Source organism: Bombina bombina, chromosome 1, assembly GCF_027579735.1.
Source record: "Bombina bombina isolate aBomBom1 chromosome 1, aBomBom1.pri, whole genome shotgun sequence".
Taxonomy (NCBI): domain Eukaryota; kingdom Metazoa; phylum Chordata; class Amphibia; order Anura; family Bombinatoridae; genus Bombina; species Bombina bombina.
This window is the reverse complement of record NC_069499.1, coordinates 1,422,470,750-1,422,489,887: the sequence shown is the minus strand read 5'-3', so window position 1 is coordinate 1,422,489,887 and position 19,138 is coordinate 1,422,470,750. Positions and strand designations below refer to the sequence as shown.

Genomic DNA, 19,138 nt, shown 5'->3' with positions numbered 1-19,138 from the left:
AAGATGTACTATCTTCTCAGGTAATAGTAGTGCATTTAGATAAAGTGGAAATTGCACCATCCACCTTAGAAATAGTTTCCAAAAGACCTAAGCTAGAAGCTGTTAAAGGAAACATCCTCTTAAATTTTGTAGCCGGATAAAAAGGAATACAGGCTATAATTGCGTTTGTAATGTGTCCGTCACCATCGTCAGTTGCGTGCGCAGCCAAAAGAATCCCCCTGGGGTGAGATTACATATGTGGCGTTGCCGCACAAAGTATTAACAAACACCTAACCGCCCGCATGAATTAGTAACAAACTGCTGAATGGTTGATTTGAACAGCCAATAGGATTTCAGTAGCCCTCATCCTATTGGCTGATTTGAAAATGTCAGCCAATAGGAATGCAAGGTACCCCAATATAACCCGGGTACTTGAACTCAACAGTTAGTGTCCGGCGAAGATCGCATGAACTGCATCCTCCACGCTGGTCCTGCTCCGTGGCCGCCGGTCCTGCTCTGCGCCCGCCTCTGCTCCGCACTGCCTTTGCTCCGGATGAAGAAAGAAGATGTCCCCGTGCTGGATGAAGATGGAGCTGCCTGGAAGAAGACATTCACCGTCGGACTTCAGGAATGGTGAGTACCTATTTTGGGGTTAGAGTTATTTTTTTTTTTATATTCTTTTGGGTGTTTTTTTAGATTAGGGCTTTTTTATTTTATTGGACAGCAAAGAGCTGATTGCCCTTTTAGGGTTACTTTTAGGGTATCATTTGTAATTTTTAACAGTAAAAGAGCTGTTTGCTTTAGGGCAAAGCCCTACAAAAGGCCATTTTAAGGGCTTTTGGTATTTTAGTGTTAGATTAGGGGGTGTTTTATTTTAGGCTTTTTTTTTTTTTTTTAAAGGGGTATTAGATTAGGTTTACCTTTTTTTATTTTGGATAATTTCAGTTATTTTTTTATTATTAGATTTTTTTATTTTAATTTAATCTTAGGTTTTTTTTATTTTAATTTTAAGTTAGGATTGTGTTGTGGGTAATGGCGGATTAGAGGTTAATCACTTTATTAGGTAGATTGCGATGTGGGGAGTTTGAGGTTTAGTGGTAAATAACTGCATTAGGTAGATTGCGATGTGGCGGGTTGGCTGATTAGGGGTTAATACTTTTGTTAGTAGCTACGATGTGGGGGATGGTGGTTTAGAGGTTAATACATTTTATTATTAGTTGCGATGCTGGGGGGTTGCTGATATAGGGGCTTTGATGTGTCGGGTTTATTTTTGTAAAGCGGGTTAGACTTTTACCAGCGATACAACATTTTTATGTTTTTTACTTAGGCGCTGGCAGTTCATAAACTGCCGTAAGTCACTGGTGACTCAAGAAATGTGTATTTCCACAAATTTCTGAACATCGCCAGTTTATCCGACTTACAGCAGTATCTGATCTGCCGGTGCCATATATGTGATTCACCCGATGTGTGAGGTGAACTTACGGGCGACGCAGGTTTCAGCAGTTGTGCTGAAACCTACTCCGCATATGTAATCTCGCCCCTGAGCTGCATCCAGGTGGATTCCGAAAATGGCAAGGTGGTGAGATCCCTTGCCCACCTAAGAGGAACCTCATTCTACAACAATAGACTGCCCTCCGGGCAGGCTTGACACCTAGTAGGAATTAAGTGATATGAGATGGATCTACCCTCTAATGGAACTAAAGGAGTGTGGACAGTTCCGGTAGGCTTCAATACAGTGAAATACAGACACAGGAATTAATACAGTACACCACAGAGAAACATTTTTTAACTTTAATATATTATTATATAATGTAAGTGGAGACAATAATAAAATGATTAGATATTTAGGGACTTGTCCGAGTATACACAAAGGACCAATGCATTAATATTATTAATAGAGAACTGCTTAATGCCTTTATTAATGTTCAGAAATTAATAAATAATTAATTAAATAAGGCCCGGTTCCTGCAGTAAAGAAAAATGTACCCCTTTGCAAATATGATTTTCCATTTATAAAAGGAAACTCAGGCCGCAGCTCAATGTGCTGTATACTCCCTCAGGACAGGAGTGCAGTCTATTTTAACAAGTCTATTTTTTCTCCCTCAAGTCAACTCATGCATCCAACCACAGAAATCTGTTCTCAACCTTTAACTGGATAAGGAAAACGGAACAGCAATCTTCAAATAAGTTAAAAGATCTTTATTGTAGACAGAGTTGGCTCCCACTATTAATTTGAATGTGTTTCAGACCATGATTGACATCGACTTGTCAGAAACATAACTCTCAGGAAACATTTTTCAAGTAATACTGACACCTCTCCCGTTCAAACAGATTTAATTGATTTATCTGTTTCTCAACTTTCTGAGTTTCAGTCCTTTGAGGAAAATTGTGATATGCTTAGTTTACAACCTCTAGCGTCAGAATCTCATGAGAATGCAGGTGCCATCAACAGTAGTCAGAGATTTTGAGATCAATCAGAATTTTAGCCCATACATAGTAGGGGTCCTATTATAGAGACATTCTACAATTGTGTTGAAAAGGATCTTCAGGCTCTCAGGAACAATTCTGGCCCAATCAAATACAATCTTTCCATAAATCAGAGAGCAGCATTGGAATCTCTGCAGAATAATAACTCTATAGTCATCCGCCCTGCGGACAAGGGCGGGACCATAGTAGTTATGCATAGGACAGAATATGTCTCTGTGATATTCCTTTAAGTCAGACTCCACCTTCTTGCATTACAAAACTATTTCAGGCAACACCTAACACCTATCATTGCCTAATTATTGAAGTTTATGCCACTGCTCTGGATCTCTGAACCTATTCTCAAGCCTTATTGCTTGGCCAGAATCTGCTAAGTATTTGTGCTCTTACTTGGCACTTATTATCTTTAATATCCTATTTGTGAATATATTCTCTAAGTCTCAATGTTGCCTTTTGACCGCAACTTATAATTATATCTACCTGCTGAATCTCTCTCCTTTCCGGAACCTGTCCTGCTACTGGGAACTCTCACAGTTCATTGAACTGCTATTCAGGATTACAAACTACCGATATTCTTTTTCTCAGAACCTCGCTGCTGATTCACCACGTACACCTATTCATCTGGAACTGTTCATTGTGTAACAGTAACATTCGTTGTTCCTCTGAACCGCAAGTATTGTATCCACAAAGTCACTACTGAGTTGCTGTTCTATTTACCACAGACTGTGTTCTATGCTTACGTTCTCTGTGATTTGTTATATGAACGCTGAGTCTTTTCTTAACTCTCTCACTGGGCGTCAGTTTGGCCTATTGCTTGATACTTTGCAGACGCTAACAGATATACAGCTGCTATATACTTACCATCTGATATTAAACTATAACCATGTTTACTACTATAAGTTTACATTGGATAATATAGTTTAAGCATTGCAGTCACTAATACTTGTTATAACTCTTATAAATCTGCTTTAATGTTATACTACCAGATTTATTACCAGTTTATCTGGCAATATCTATTACAGCTACAAAACTTATATATAAACCAAATATATTTAGTGAATCCTAACATAATAATCAGGCCAATATTATTCTGAAAACTGAGTGAAATGGATCCAAACGAAATTAATAATCTGTTTGCCTCAATCAATCAAGAAATTGATTATTTAGCATGTGGCTTAATTGAAGTACAAGCTGAGAATTCAGTATTAAAGGGTATGTTAAAAGATGTAATGACTCACAAGCAAACAGAAGTACCTGAGCCACACATAAACCTGCCTACCCCTTTTTCTGGTAAACGTACAGAATTTAGGGAATTCAAAAATGCTTGCAATTTACTCTTTAGTATAAAACCACGTACTTATTGCACAGAAAAAATTAAAGTTTGCAGCACTATCTCTTTTCTCACTGGGGAACCCAGAGCCCGGGCTAATAGATTCTATGAGTCTGGTGATTCTATTTTGGAAACTTTAGAGAATTTCTTTTCTGCAATGTCTAGTTTATATGAGGATACAAATAAACAAATTAATGCTGAAACAAAACTGCAACCTTTAAAACAAGGTAAGAGAACAGTGGAAGAGTATGTAACTGATTTCCAGATGTGGGCAAGTGATTCACTATGGAATCAGATATCTTTAAGAAATCAGTTTCGACTTGGACTCTCAGAAATTTTAAAAGATGAGATTTCACGTATAGAGATGCCAGAGACACTTGAAGGGTTAATTCGCCGAAGTATTACTTTAGACAGACGTTTGAGAGAAAGAAGGGCAGAGAAATGTAGTTCTGATTTAAACACAAAACGCATCTATCCTCTAACCACAAATACAGATAAACTTTCCACAAACCTCACTCCTACGGAGATAGGCTCAATTAAATGGCCACTTTTCCAAGAAGAAAAGGCACAATGTAGATTGGCAAACTTGTGCCTATATTGTGCAAATAAAGATCATCTAGTTTCTGCCTGCCCATCTCTTGCAAGACCGAAAAAGGGTAAGGAAAAGTTTATTAACAGTATAAACCCCACTAAACAACAAACTCACTTATCTATACCTTTTACATTACAGTGGGATCAACAACATATTCAGACTGAAGCCATAATAGACTCTGGAGCATGCGGATTGTTCATAAATTCTGAATTTGTTAAAACAAATAATATACCTACTGTCACAAAACAAACACCCATTTTTGTAAAATTTATTGACGGAACTTTCATACAAAAGGGACCCATAACAAATCACACCACACCTATGTTATTGTCAACAACTGAAGGACACATAACTTACATAATGTTTGACATTATTCCCATATCTAATCATACCATTATTCTAGGGTTTCCCTGGTTACAAAAAAACAACCCACAGATTGATTGACATACTATAAAACATTGTTTCAATCTGTTTACTGTCAAAAAACTTGTTTCCCACATGTACCACTGTCCAGTCTTGAGGTTGTTGTACCAAAGGTGTATCAGGATCTTTCTGATGTATTTGATTTGAAAGAAGCAGAAACTTTACCTCCTCAGAGATCATTTGATTGCACCATTGACGTCATCCCTGGGTCACAAATACCCCATGGTAAAACGTATCCTTTATCTCAGAATTAATTAACTAATTTACGTCAATATCTTGACGAGAACCTAAAAAAAGGTTTTATATCATCTTCTACTTCTCCAGCTGCAGCCGGTATATTTTTTGTGAAGAACAAAGATGATACCTTAAGACCCATTATAGATTATAGAGCCCTCAATGCTGTCACCATTAAAAACCGTTACCCTTTACCACTTATACCTGAGTTACTCGAACAACTAACAAATGCTACCATTTACACCAAATTAGATTTAAAGGGGGCTTACAACTTAATACGTATTAAAAAAGGTGACGAATGGAAAACAGCATTTCGTACTAGAAATGGAGGCCTATTTATCAAGCCGTCAATCGCAAATATGCTGGAATTCCGCAACATAATTGTGGCGAGCCTGATTCGCCCTAGTTATCAAAGCCTACAGATCGGCAAAAGTTGAATTTTTCTAACAGGTACGCTAGCCACTATTCCGGCCCAGCATACCTGCTTTTCAATCCGCCACCCTGGAGGCCGCAGATTCCATTGGAATCAATGGGAGTCTGAAAGCAGCGAAAGCTTATGTTTGATGCTGCTAGATATCCGATTGATTTCTATGCTAGAATAAAAGTTACGTTTACACCTAACACCCTAACATAAGCCCCGAGTCTAAACACCCCTAATCTGCCGCCCCCGACATCGCAGCCACCTAAATAAAATTTATTAACCCCTAACTCCCGGAGCCCACCACAACTAAATAAAAGTATTAACCCCTATTCCGCCGCACCCGGACCCCACTGCAACTGAATAAAGTTATTAACCCTTATCCCGCCGCTCCTGGAGCCCACCGCAACTAAATAAATGTATTAACCCCTATACCACCGCTCCCGGACCCCACTGCAACTAAATAAATATATTAACCCCTATACCGCTGCTCCCAGACCCCTCCGCAACTAAATAAATGTATTAACCCCTAAACCCCTGGCCTCCCACATCACTACCACTTACTAAACCTATTAACCCCTAAACCTCCAGCCCCCCCACATCGCCATAAACTAAATTAATCTATTAACCCCTAAACTTAACAACCCGCTATCTTTACATTAAATATTAACTCATCCCTATCTTATAATACATTTAAACTTACCTTTAGAATTAAAATAAACTGTATTAAACTATTAATTAACCTACCCTAACTATTATACTAAAATGACATTAAACTATATTAAACTATTAATTAACCTACCCTAACTATTATACTAAAATTACATTAAACAACAAATTAAATTAACTATATTACATTTCTAAAAACCTAACCCTACTCAAATTATTTAAATCTACAATAAAAAATTACTAAGTTACAAAAAACAACAACACTAAGTTACACAAAATAAAAAATAAATGATCAAATATTTAAACTAATTACACCTAATCTAATAGCCCTATCAAAATAAAAAAGCCGTCCCAAAATAAAAAAAAACCCTAGCCTAAATAAAGTACCAATGGCCCTTAAAAGGGCCTTTTGCGGGGCATCGCCCCAAAGAAATCAGCTCTTTTACCTGTAAATAAAAATACAAACACCCCCCCCAACAGTAAAACCCACCCACCACCCACACAACCAACCCCCCCAAATAAAAACCTATCTAAAAAACCTAAGCTCCCCATTGCCCTGAAAAGGGCATTTGTATGGGCATTGCCCTTAAGAAGGGCATTTAGCTCTTTTTCAGCCCAAACCCCTAATCTAAAATTAAAACCCACCCAATAAACCTTTAAAAAAACTAACACTAACCCCCGAAGATCCACTTACAGTTTTTGAAGACCCGACATCCATCCTCAACGAAGCAGCAGAAGTCCTCAGCGAAGCCGGCAGAAGTCTTCATCCAACCGGGCAGAAGTCTTCATCCAGACGGCATCTTCTATGTTCATCCATCCGGTGCAGAGCGGCTCGATCTTCAAGACATCCGGCACGTAGCATGCTTTTCTGACGACGTCTTCTGAACAATGAAGTTTCCCTTTAAATGACGTCATCCAAGATGGCGTCCCTTACATTCCGATTGGCTGATAGAATTCTATCAGCCAATAGGAATTAAGGTAGAAAAAATCCTATTGGCTGATGTAATCAGCCAATAGGATTGAGCTTCAATCCTATTGGCTGATCCAATCAGCCAATAGAATTGAGCTTGCATTCTATTGGCTGTTTGGAATAGCCAACTTATAACTTTATTTAGTTGCGGTGGGCTCCGGGAGCAGTTGGATAGGGGTTAATAACTTTATTTAGTTGTGGTGGGGTCCGGGAGCGGCGGGATAGGGGTTAATAACTTTATTTAGTTGTGGCGGGGTCCAGGAGCGGCGGGATAGGGGTTAAACATTTTAGTATAGTGGCGGTGTTTAGTGACAGGGTATAAATAAAGTTGGGAAAAAGCTGAATAGCAGCGAGATCGATGACTGTTAGTTAACAACAGTCTGCTGCTCATTGCCCTGTACTTGGTGCGCGGCTTTTTGACAGCTTTTTTGATAAATAAGGAGAGCGTATTCAGGTCCGCGGTCGCAATGTTAGGCGATGTTAGGCGAGCGTATTGGTCCCGGAGAATGCAGCATAGTTGACGGCTTGATAAGTAGGCCTCATGGTCTCTGTCAGTATAATGTAATGCCATTTGGGCTATGTTGTCAGAATATATGTAAATGTTATTAAATAATATATATATATATATATATATATTATTCAATATATATACGGTTGTGTACACCAAAATTTCATTTTATTTGTAAAACCCCAGATGAAACTGGTTACAGCAGTTGTATTTACTCTACCAAATGATTCTTGGCTGTGTAGACCAACCCCCCACTCCTTCCTGATTACATAGGATTCATTGCAAATCTTTGTCCCAATTCATCAAAAGGAATTGCTTTGATGTAATCTTAGAAAGATCACTTTAAAAGGCCTTATGGTCACTACCTGTAAAATGTGTAATACGATTTCCTTATAAGAAGAGGAGAGCCTAAAAGTCTGGGACAAGTGACAAGTTTTGTGGGAAAGTGACCATTCACGCTTTGATGCAAATTGGTACCTGCTGTGTTAAATAAACATCTATGCTGGCTAACATAAACACATATTTGTATTGTAGCTTTAAAATTCATTTTAAAATACAACTTGTGTTTAAAATTTCAAGTATAATTGATTCTCAGACTGTATATATATATATATATATATATATATATATATATATATATATATATATATATATATATCCTGAGAAGAAATGCCTTTCAGATTTGTAATGGATTAAATGAATAGCTGCAATTAGATGTATAAATGTTTGATATTTTTAACAACATTATTTATTTCAATTCAGACCTGCATCTTGTGTTTCATGCATTCAAAATTTATTAGAAATATGAAACCACATATGTCTGCTGACCTCAAGGTATGTATGAGATATTAAGATGATGGCTGAGAGAGTGAATCCATGATGAAGGTATTATAATCCTTTTTAATTGTTTCATAGAAAATATGATTTATTTTTGAACGCATTTAATATATTATAAGTGGAATATTTTCACGTTTGATCTTAAAATGATCAGAAAAATGGTACTGTGTGATCCATATGTATTTGAACATGTAATTTATTAGTACTAGGAATCATGGTGTGTTGTATAATCACTTTATAAGGATGTATTAAAATGTTAGCAATATTGATGATGAGATCTGCATTCCTGGTTGTCTGCTGCCACCTATGGATCAGGAACGGTATCACAGTCAAAAGGCATTTGGCTGCTCAGGGAGGCGTTTCCCAAAATAACCTATGAGATATTCAGACCCAAGGGCGAATCACAGACAAGCTTCCGAAGGGCCCATCATATTGTTTCACTGATGATTAAGATAATATAAGCTGAATGCAAGAGGAGAGGGGAGGCTGATGACTTTTTGCTGAACTGGTGACTGAATAACTGCTGCCAAATTGGGACACAGGCACTTTAAGCAAATTGGGCTACTTTTTCTTATCCACATTGCAAATACCCTTATTTCATATGAAGTGAAACAAGAAATATTGGAAGCTGAAATATCGATTTGATTATTTTTGGTGAAGTAAATGTGATTGATAAATATATGTATAATATTTAAATCAAAGGTATTTGGTAACCGTAACTAATTGCAGTTAGTAGATTTAAAAGGGCATTTTGTATTTTAGCTTGCATTCATAGTCCTGTGTAGTCTTAACTAGTCACTCTTATGCTAAGTAATTCATTTATTTGCTAGATAAATATCCTTTGTGTTGCATATTTCTTAGTCAGGCCTATTATTTTAAGTAAATCTTTCTGGTGTGCATTAAGTCATTTGCTATATATAAAAATATATTTTAGAATTTGCCTTATTGCTGCTAAAGTTTTATTTCAGCTCAGAGAAATTGACATAGGAATTGACTGTTTGCACAAATAATATATATAATTTCTGATATTGTAAATTAGAGTTATACAGGATCAATTGTGGGCTAAATAGTTTAAGTATATTTGTCTGGAAGTTAGTGACCCATACTGTGATATTTCATTGTGATATTTTAATGCAATTCAATCATGAATAAGGTTAATTCTAAATCAAAATTTGGTTTGCTTTGTAAAGAATATTGTAACAATTTAAACTTGTATAGTTTGATTCATATCTGGTTTTCTATAAATATAATTCAATGTGTCTATAAATTTTAACTAATATAAAGAATTTAGGAATTTACATTAATTTTATTGTTGTGTATATGCATTTTATTGGGGGTTTGTTTAAAGAATAATTATTAAATATATTGTATTATAACCCGGCCATATACTGACAATGTAATGCCCCAGCCACATTTCAACACTTCATAAATGAAATATTCCGAGATTTGACTGATTTTTGCGTAATTATATATCTAGACGATATTCTCATATATTGTAAAAATCTCCAGGAACATGAAAAACATGTACATTGGGTGCTTACACGCCTACAAGAACATAAATTATTTACAAAATTACAGAAGTGTCAATTCAATGTAAATAAAATAAAGTTCTTGGATTATATCATATCACCTAACCACATCCAAATGGACCCAGAAAAGGTAGCTATAATTACAAATTGGTCTCAACCCACTACTGTGAAAGCTCTGCAGAGGTTTTTGGGGTTCTCCAATTTTTATAGAAAGTTTATCTCCAATTTCTCAACAATAACAAAACCATTAACCAAGCTCACTAAAAAGCATCAACATTTTTTATGGACAGATGAAGCACAACAAGCTTTTGACTTTTTTTTTAAAAAAAAAAGGTTTTACCACTGCCCCCATTCTAACACTCCCAAATCATAAAGCTCAATTTGTTTTAGAAGTTGACGCATCAAACTCAGGAATTGGAGCTGTTTTGTCACAACGTAATGAACAAACATCCAAACTTCATCCTATATCCTTCTACTCATGTACACTTTTACCAGCTGAGTGTAACTACTCAATTGGAGATAAAGAACTCTTGACCATTAAATGTTCACTAGAAAATTGGAGACATTTAGTAGAAGGAACAACTCAACCTTTTCTGATATATACAGATCATAAAAATCTAGAATATTTGAAAACTAATAAAACTTTGTCTTCACGACAAGTGAGATGGGCCCTGTTCATGGATAGATTTAATTTTTGCATCACTTATAGACCTGGTAACCAAAATTGTAAGGCAGATGCCCTATCCATAATACATGATTTCACCCCTCCTAAAGATTCTCTAACTCAAATAATTCCGCCAGAAAAATTCTTGGCAAACCTTACCTCTTTAGAAAAAGAGATTTTGGAAACACTGGAATCTAACCCAGAAGTCCCAGAGAACTGTGAACTGGAACCAAACTCTGGGTTGTATTATCATAAAGGTAAAATGTAAATACCAACAAAACTCAGAGAAACCAATAATTCTCATTTTCATGATAACCTCATGGCTGGACACCCTGGTGTTAAAAAGACCATAGATTTGATGAGAAGGTACTTTTGGTGGCCACAAATGAACACTTCCATATATAAATATGTCACTACATGTGCGGTCTGTGCCAGAAATAAAATAGATCATAGAAAACCAATTGGATATTTAACTTCTATCCCAATCCCTGATATACCTTGGTCAACAATCTCTATGGATTTCATAGTTGAGCTACCAAAGTTACAACACCATGACACAATTTTAGTAGTGGTAGATCACCTCACTAAACTAGCTCACTTTATTCCATTAAAAGGTTTACCTACAGCTAAAACAACAGCAACTGTTTTCATAGTTAAACTACATGGACTTCCTACAACTATAATCACTGACCGGGGTACACAATTCACCTCATCTTTCTGGAAATCACTTTGTAAAATACTAAAGATTGACTCTAGGCTATCTACATCATTCCATCCACAAACCAATGGTTTGACTGAAAGGATAAAACAAATATTAGAACAGTACTTAAGATGTTACGTAACTCATCTTCAGGATGATTGGTTATCATTATTATCAATGGCAGAGTTCTCATACAATAAGTCTATATCCTACTCATCAAAAATGACACCTTTCTTTGCTACTTATGGATATCATCCATCAACTATAACAATAAGCAACACTACTGTCAATTCTCCAGCAGCCATCACTTACTCCACATCTTTGCAAGATTGTTTACAAATCCTAAAAACACATCTTTCAGAAGCCAAGACAAGACAAAAATACTATTATGATTCACATCATAGATCAAGTCCGGAATACCAGATTGGAGATTTAGTTTGGCTATCCACCAAACACCTGAAATTACAAACACCTTGTAAAAAGTTATCTAATCAGTTCATCGGACCCTTCCCTGTCAAAAGAATCATAAACTCTAATGGGATAACTCTCAAGCTGCCAGACCATTACAGGATACATCCAACTTTTCACGTATCACTTCTCAAGCCTTACTTCTCAGGAAATCGTTCTGCCAGAGATGTTTTACCTCCTCCTCCAATCAATCTTCAAGACCATGAGGAATTTGAAAATATTCTTGATTCACGTATTAGACACAGAAAGGTTGAATATTTAATAAAACGGAAGGGTTATGGTCCCGAAGATAATTCTTGGCAGGTTGGAGCGGATATTCATGCACCACGATTGATTGCTAACTTCCATCGAAAATATCCATTGAAGCCGCGACCTGATTCCCCAGAGGGTAATCCTTGAGGAAGGGGGTATGTAATATCCCTTTAAGTCAGACTCCACCTTCTTGCATTACAACACTATTTCAGGCAACACCTAACACCTATCATTGCCTGATTATTGAAGTTTATGCCACTGCTGTGGATCTCTGAACCTATTCTCAAGCCTTATTGCTTGGCCAGAATCTACTAAGTATTTGTGCTCTTACTTGGCACTTATTATCTTTAATATCCTATTTGTGAATATATTCTCTAAGTCTCAATGTTGTCTTTTGACCGCAACTTATAATTATCTCTACCTGCTGAATCTCTCTCCTTTCCAGAACCTGACCTGCTACTGGGAACTCTCAAGGATTACAAACTACTGATATTCTTACTCTCAGAACCTCACTGCTGATTCACCACGCACACCTATTCATCTGGAACTGTTCATCGTGTAACAGTAACATTTGTTGTTCCTCTGAACCGCAAGTATTGTATCCACAAAGCCGCTACTGAGTTGCTGTTGTATTTACCACAGACTGTGTTCTATGCTTACGTTCTCTGTGATTTGTTATATGAACGCTGAGTCTTTACTTACCTCTCTCACTGGGTGTCAGTTTGGCCTATTGCTTGATACTTTGCAGACGCTAACAGATATACAGCTGCTATATACTTACCATCTGATATTAAACTATAACCATGTTTACTACTATAAGTTTACATTGGATAATATAGTTTAAGCATTGCAGTCACTAATACTTATAACTCTTATAAATCTGCTTTAATGTTATCTATTACAGCAACAAAACTTATATATCAACCAAATATATTTAGTGAATCCTAACAGTCTCTGAGGCCCTACGACAGCTCCTCAACACTCATGACTATAAATTACTGGTTAATAATCCTACTTCACAGTATAAGAGGGAACTTGCGGATATTCTTGACGATGGTTTGAAGCATGGACACTTAGATGAACAAGCAGTACCTTGATGTAAAATATCCTAAAATGCCCATGTTCTACCATTTTCTGAAGGTCCACTAATCACTAACTAATGTTCAATGTAGACCTATCATGAGTGGTGTTGACTCATTACTAGAGAGACTGTCTCAATGGCTTGATTCCCTGTTGCAACCTATTGTTGCTACGTTATCCTCATATACCCGGGATACCAAACACATTTTAAACCTAATTAAACATGTCACCTGGGATCATACTTATACGTGGATCACCATTGATGCAGTCTCTCTGTATTCCTCGATCCCTCATGACAAAGGGATTGAGGCTGTCAGATTTTTTCTTGCTTCTTACACCGATTTCACTGTTGACTTGGGATTTGTCATTCGAGCTTTGAATTTCTTACTTACTCACAATTTTTTCCATTTTGAGGGTACTTATCTCCAAAGATGTGGGACCACAATGGGGGCTAAATTTGCCCCCTCCTGCGCCAATTTATATCTCGGCTGGTGGGAGCTTGCCCACATCTTTGAGATATAAATCTCCCTATAGGTCTCATATACGCTTTTACAAGCGTTATGTTGATGAACTTTTGCTTATCTGGTCTGGACCCCTTGATGACATTGAGCTATTTATCAAATGGCTCAATGTCAATGACGTGGGTCTTAAGTTCACTTTTGAACCTGATCCAAAGAGTATCAACTTCTTAGATCTACGTCTAGTGGGTGGTGATAATGGCAGCATTGATACTATGGTTTTTCATAAACCTATATCTGGCAATGCACTGCTTCACGTACAAAGTTTTCATCCCAAAAATACTTCCCACGCAGTGGCTAAGGACCAATTTACTAGACTGAAAGGGAACTGCAGTAGAGAGGATGATTATGTGCATGAGGCAGTGAAATTGGAACAGAGATTAAAAGAGAGAAAGTATACTTCTGGCCACATCAATGAAGCCAAAAACAAAGTCAAGTTGATCCCTAGAGACAAATTGTTACAAGATAACAAGATCAAGACCATAGGTAACAATTTTGAAGGAGTTAACTTTGTTACCACTTAGAGTGCCCAGTACTCTAAAATATGTAGTATTGTTAGGAAACATTTTTCTCTTTTGGCAGCCGGTGACCATCTAAAAGATACTGTACAAAAAGGTGTATGGTGTTCTTACAGGAGGTGCCATACTCTTGGCTCTCTACTTTCTCCTACACAGCTTAGAGTACTGAACAGCACAGGGAGTTCCTGGCTCACCCACAATAGCATGTACAGATGTGGTCATAGGAAGTGCAAGCCATGTGAATATGTTCAGATTACCAATACTTTCACCTCTGCAGTAAATGGCTTTTCCTATTACTTAAAAACTTGTCTCAACTGTACCAGCACGTATGTGATTTATCTTATCACTTGTGTTAAGTGCAATTAGTAGTATGTGGGTCTCACGTCTATGGACATTAATTCACATTTTCACTATTACAAGGGGTAAGTCCACGATTCCCTTGGTTCAGCATTTTGCCACCCTCCATGATTCGAAACTGAATACCTTAAAATGGGTGGCTATTGAAAAAGTCACTGTACCCAAAAGAGGAGGGGACATTGATGTACTGGATATTTGAGCTTAAGACCAGAATACCTCTAGGCTTGAATTCCAGATATGATTTAGTTAATTGTTGGGAATGAGCACCCTGTTTCCAGTTAAATATTTGTCCCATACCATGTAATCAGTTTTAGGCACTCCCACAATTGTGGTTTATGCATATGGCCTGTTATTTATTTGGGCTTTCCATCGGGTCTCTACTGTATCCGGTATGTGCTACTATAGAAGCCCTCATTTGTCCTACTCATTCTTCCCAGCTCCATTGTGTTCACTATAGTGCCCTCTGTTTAATCCACCTTGTACACACTCTGTATGCTATGGCTATTCTTTGCCTCTTTGTGTATTTTATACCATCCTTTATTTTATACCATCTTCTAGGTATTTTCATCTTGTGCATTTTTGCAAATATTTGTATAATATGTATTTCAAGTGTAGCTCCAGTATTGTTTTTGTATTTATATATTTTCTTATATATTTATATACCTCTGTACACACATATATATTAACTTTGTAATTGTATCAGGCATCTTTGTTTAGAGCTTCTGTTTAGACTGAACAGTATAGTGGGCGTTTTTTGTTTTTAATTCATTAACTTATCAGCAGTCTTTGTATGCCTTTTAAACATGCATCCTGCCTTACCTCTCCAGACTATGACCATGTCAGTCTAAGGTAAGCCCCCTATCCGTTTCCTTTTGGATGCGTAAAGAATTTTTAAAATCTGTCTACAATAAAGAACTTTTAACTTATTTGAAGATTGCGGTTCCGTTTTCCTTATCCTGTTCTACTCTACCAGTTTGGATACCGCTTCATCTCCCCTGGGACTTAACCAGGCACCGGGCAAGTTCACTCACTTCCCCCATTACATGTCACGAGTGATGTCATCTTTCCAAGCAGTTGGAGTTTCTGCAGCATGATAGGAGCCTACGACTGGGACACCTCTCTGGTGGCTGGCTGAGTGAGTACCTCAGCCCGTGTGGAGTCAAGAGGGTCCCGGCACTGGCAAGCAGCTCCTTTGTGTTCACCAAAGAACAGAATTATCACGGCTCAAACAGGTATTACACAGCAACAACGCTGTTTATGTGGTTTTTTTTGGATGGTGTATTGAATTTGGGGATGTTACAATAGTGAGACACTAATAAGACCTGAATTTAGAAAGGTGTCTTTCTATACAGACTGTATATACATTTTGCATAAGAATACTACTCTTGATTTTGCACTCAACCCTTAACTCCCTTCTACGTTCCGCCTGCACCTCTACCCACTACCAAACTCACTGCTCAGATTATTGCTGATCACTTCAAAAATAAAATCAACACAATTAGAAAACACATTTCTCCCTCACACCCCTCAAACACAGTCCCCCTACCTACCCCTTCTATGAACAAAACTCTCTGCTACTTTCCTCCTGTAACAGAGGAAGAAGTCCTCATACTCCTATCTTCTGCTGATCTCACAACCTGTCCACTTGACCCTATTCCTTCATGACTTTATATCTCTCTCTCTCAGCTTTTCTAACCACTGCCCTAACTCATTTTCTGATAGATTCAAGCATGCGTCAATCACACCAATCCTTAAAATGCTCTTGTTTGACCCCTCCACCCCTTCTTACTATCGGTCTGTCTCCTTGCTTCTCTTTGCCTCCAAATTATTGAAATGACTATTCTATAATCGCCTTACTTAATTTAATTCAACTGTTTACTTGACCCACTGCAATCTGGTTTCCATCCATAACACTCAACAGAAACCGCTCTTACTAAAGTAACAAATTATCTTCTATCAGTTAAAGCAAAGGACCCTCTCCTGGTTTGCTTCATATCTCTCAAACTGTTTGTTTACAGTGTTCTTTAACAGCAGATACTCTGATCCCTTTGCCTCTCTCATTTGGAGTACTTCAAGTTCAAGGCTCTGTATTGGGTTTCTTGCTTTTTCTCTCTACGTATAAATCCTTCCTTGGAAAACTTATATCCTCCTTTGAGTTCCAGTACCACTTATATGCTGATGATACCCAAATGTATATTTCCGCTCCTGAAATCTTTCCCTCTTTACTCAACCAGATTACCAACTATCTCTGCAATTTCCTCTTGGATGTCCTCGCACTACCTCTAGCTCAATCTGTTTAAAACTGAGCTGCTTCTTATTCCCCTCCTACAGACATCTGACATCCTTACTCAAAAAACTACAAAAATAATTAAAGGGCCAGTAAACCTACAAAATAATGTTATATAATTCTGCAGACCAGACCAGAGCGGGAGCGAGCTACATTCAGTTTAATGGCGTGATCGGGCCGCCTGTGACTAGACAGCGTGCCCGCGATGCGCTTATGCAAATTAAGACCCGCTCAGTAGAGCCAGGAGCAGCATTCATGAAAATGCAATTTTTTTTATAAAATATGTGCAGAATTATATAACATTATTTCGTAGGTTTACTGGCCCTTTAATTCCTTCATTTTGCCACACATTGACTACTGTAATCTACTTCTAAATGGCCTTCCCAAACACCGCCTTTCCCCCCTCCAATCTATCATGAATGTATCAGCTAGAATAATCTACCTAAGTTGCCGATGTACAGCAGCTGCTCTGCTCTGCCAGTCTCTACACTGGCTCCTCAAACACTCCAGAATAAAATTCTAAGGGACCAATTTATGAAAGTGCGAGTGGACATGATACAATGTAGCGTATAATGTCCGCCGCACTCACGCCTCACGTCTCATGCACTGCTCCTGTTCTCTGGAACTCTCTACCCCGCTCCATAAGACAGTATCCAACCTTGTATAGCTTGAGACTCTCTTTAAAAACCCACCCATTCAGAGGGGCTTACCATCTCTCCCCTGTTTTTCATCCTACCCAAAATAAATCTTGAACTTTCTTGACTCACTGCTGCAACTATTACCCATGTGACAAGTTACCCCAAACCTTATGTCTCTGCACACTCAACCTGTAGACTGTAAGCTCTTCCGAACAGGGCCCTCTTCCGCCTGTATTAGATCTGTTTAGTCTGCTATGTTTTTGTATTGTATCACAAATCCTTTTGATTGTATCCCCCTATCCCTGTACCCAGTGTTAAGAAATTTTGAGGCGCTATACAAATAAATGATAATAATAAAAATAATAATAATATATTATGTACATTGCAAAATGTCTTTTTGCTGTGCTGTGCATGGGATTTGGCCTGAACTATAGGTGGTAACCCTATAGGAGACACAGACTTGCTGATGAGAGGCCAGGGGACACAGACTTATTTACTATTTAGAGGCCAGGAGTCACAGACTTACTGCTGAAAGGCCAGGGGACACAGAATTATTTACTATTTAGAGGCCAGGAGTCACAGACTTACTGCTGAAAGGCCAGGGGACACAGACTTATTTACTATTTAGAGGCCAGGAGTCACAGACTTACTATGGAGAGGCCAGGAGACACGTACTTACTTACTATTGAGAGACCAGGAGTCACAGACTTACTGCTGAGAGGAAAGGAAGCTAAGAATAACAGACTTACTACTGAGAGGCCAGGGGACACAGACTTAATGCTGAGAGGCCAGAAGTCACAGACTTACTACTGAGAGGAAAGCGGACACACACTTGCTGCTGAAAGGCCAGGGGACACAGACACACTATTAAGAGGCCATGAGTCAAAGACTTACTGCTGAAAGAGCAGGGGACACAGACTTTCTATTTTGAGGCCAGTAGTCACAGACTTAATATGGAGAGGCCATGGGACACACACATACTTACTATTGAGAGACCAGGATTCACAGACTTTTACTGCTGAGAGGAAAGGAAGCTAGGACTTAACCCAGACTTACTACTGAGAGGACAGGGGACACTTAAATACTGAGATGCCAGGGACACAGACTTACTATTGAGAGACCAGGAATCACACACTTACTGCTAAGAGGCCAGGAGTTGCAGACTTGCTGCTGAAAGAGCAGGGGACACAGACTTACTACTAAAAAGGCCAGAGAACACAGACTTAATTATCTTTGAAAATGTAATAAATGTAATGGTACAATCTGAGTTTAGCGTTCTAAATGATTTTCTCGACCATATCGCATTATTTTACTTAAAAAATTGGTATGGGGGTTCAGATGAGGGCTACCAACAATATTACAGTGTTTGTGTCTCCACTAACAAAAAGGGGAGCCATATTTTAGAGTGTAAAGTCCCTGTTCTCCCCATAGACTTTCCCCAGCCAGCTCTGCTCACCTACATGGATACATTGTATCAAACCCTCAGCCTACAGGTGTTTATACATTTGTAACCGTTTACTGTACACAGACACTTAAAGCAGTCCTGTCAGTACCCAGTGTACAGACTGCTGAGAAAATAATGCTTACACAGTCTTAAAGGGACAGACAAAAAACCATACAGCCTTGAAAGGGTCAACTAGCACCACACGCACACCGTCTTAAAGGGACAGAGATCGCAGTGAT

General features: G+C 38.0%; 1 protein-coding gene across 1 annotated transcript in view; it reads left to right on the top strand.

Moving 5' to 3' along the window:
* The first annotated feature begins 9,004 nt into the window (after nt 1-9,004).
* The window catches only part of VPS45 (vacuolar protein sorting 45 homolog), a 210,755-nt gene continuing 200,621 nt past the window's right edge, over nt 9,005-19,138 (top strand). Inside the window, exon 1 of the mRNA XM_053705388.1 lies at nt 9,005-9,103. The gene's annotated coding sequence lies outside the window, so the exon portion shown is untranslated. The remainder of the gene's footprint in view (nt 9,104-19,138) is intronic.